Consider the following 2,152-nt stretch of genomic DNA (forward strand, 5'->3'; position numbering starts at 1 on the left):
ACCCACTGTTACGCCTACTGTATGTACTGTAATGCAATTGTTTTAACTATATATATACTTATGTACTGTTATTAAAAGCTAGCGCGCTCATTCCAGATCCTGCCCGACAGCTGTCGGGGCCCCCCTGTTGGCTAGCCATCCCAGATCTTGCCTGTGCAGGTTGTCCTGTTCCTGTCCTTTATGCTGTATTAAACCTGCAAACTCCGACTACCTCGAATCTTGACTCTTATTTATTGAGCTATCTGTTATTGTTATATCCAGTCAAAAATAGAGGTATTATTTATTTATTTACCACAACGCCATGTGGTCAGAAGCCTACAAAAGGAATTGCACTTTGGAATACAGGGTCTCACTTGCTCAAGAGCCTTGCACAAGTGACTTTCCTCCCGCTGTGGAAAGCAGCTATAAAGGGAACTTGCGAAAATGATATTTGGAGCTATACTGCGTGATGCTAGGCAAACTGTGAGTCAGAAAGCAACTTCATTTTGAGAAGCCCGCGACCTACGGGAAGGAACAATTTTCAAGGGCAGAAGAAGGACTTTTCCCTGACCGGGAATCAAACCCGGGCCGCGGCGGTGAGAGCGCCAAATCCTAACCACTAGACCACCAGGGAGCCCAGTGCCATGCAGCAAAAGTTCATACACTGCTTTCCGAATGACAAAGCTCATGGGGGCTGAAAGCTTATTTTTCTCTACAGCACATATGAATCAGAACTTGAAAAAATCCTCATAATGCCACCCGACTGTCTGTCACTTCCAAGCACAGGCCATCCTCTCCCCCTTGCTACTGAACCAATGAATTCCTGTACAATCGGGATCCACGGGAAAACACAAGAGGGACACCTAGTGGCTGCTGATGGCGCACAGACAGCTGGAACACTTTCTCAACCCTGTCTCGTTATTCAGCTTGCTGGAAGAATACATTGCGCTTAAGCGATTCAAGAGTGCAAGGGAGAAGAGTGCTCCAAAGTAGATGTATGCATCACAGCAGGGGTTTCCAGCAAATTACCTTTCTGGTGAGCTGGTACTGCCATTTACACACACATAGAGCACCAGACTGGGTGGAGGAGTGCGTGCGCATAAAGGTGGCTGAGGGCAATGGGAGCAAAACAACCTGGGGCACAGGGGACCTAGTCCATTTCCTCCTCTTTCGTCTATGGGTAGGGGTACCTTTTTAAGGACCTTCGTTTAAAAAAAGCTACTGGGACAAAACACTCAAATCTATGCTTTAGAGGTATCTTCCCTGACCAGGAATTGAACCTGGGCCGAGGCAGTGAAAGCGCCGAATCCTAGCCACTAGACCACCAGGGAGGAGATGCGCTTGTGTGCTTGCCTTGCTCACCCCCTTATTGTGACTAAGCTAACTCCAATATAAAAATTGCCCGTAAAGTCCGAGTGGGAGAAAGTTAGGTGTCACACAGTGTGTTTGTCATAAGCAATTACCTTTAGCCTCCTGCAAAAGCCTTTAAACTCCGCAAACAGCTTTTGCTGGACAGCCGGTGCTGCAGCAGCCAGCAGAAAAAGGGAGTTGAGTAAAGCTGGGCCTTGGGTCTCACCAGGGTGGCCGAGTGGTTAAGGCGTTGGACTTAAGATCCAATGGACGTTTGTCCGCATGGGTTTGAGCCCCATTCCTGGTATGGGTTTTCAGCTGCTTTGTAATAAAGTGCAGATGCTTTTGAAAAGCATTTTCCTGCGCCCTTCCACTGCCCCTCTCCAACAGTCCCCATTCAAGTCTCAGCTGTGGGGTCTGCTGCTACTCTGCTACCAGCATGGATGCTTCCCAAAGCAATACAGTGCCATCTACGCAGATCCCCTGCTTAGAGAAATTCACCTCCTATATCTTTTCCCACTGAAGGGAGCAGGAGGAAGTACTTGCTTCCTGGGGAACATGGGTCTGCCCCTGGAATTTTTTAAACCGGCTCTTGCAGATTTCTCCCCTTTTTTGATTTCACCTACAAGCTCTCTGTTGGAAATGGGATCCCCGGCTGGCCAGGGCTTTCGCCAAAGTCAGTCAGAGACCACCACACCCAAGTCAGGGCAAGGGAGTTACACGCCAAGATAACCCCTACTCACCCTCTAGGTAACGTGGCGCGAGCAGCAAGGCTAAACTTGGAGGCGATGTAGGCTAAGTATTTGCGCACGCACCCCAGCAA

The 2,152-nt window shown here is 48.8% G+C and overlaps 2 non-coding genes across 2 annotated transcripts; one reads left to right on the forward strand and one right to left on the reverse strand.

Annotated features, from left to right (window-relative positions):
• Nucleotides 1-541: 541 nt before the first annotated feature.
• On the reverse strand, nt 542-613 carry TRNAE-CUC (transfer RNA glutamic acid (anticodon CUC)). The gene has a single exon. It is a non-coding gene; the product is annotated as a tRNA-Glu (tRNA).
• Nucleotides 614-1,553: 940 nt separating this feature from the next.
• On the forward strand, nt 1,554-1,636 carry TRNAL-UAA (transfer RNA leucine (anticodon UAA)). The gene has a single exon. It is a non-coding gene; the product is annotated as a tRNA-Leu (tRNA).
• Nucleotides 1,637-2,152: the final 516 nt, after the last annotated feature.

Source organism: Lissotriton helveticus, chromosome 4_1, assembly GCF_964261635.1.
Source record: "Lissotriton helveticus chromosome 4_1, aLisHel1.1, whole genome shotgun sequence".
NCBI lineage: Eukaryota > Metazoa > Chordata > Amphibia > Caudata > Salamandridae > Lissotriton > Lissotriton helveticus.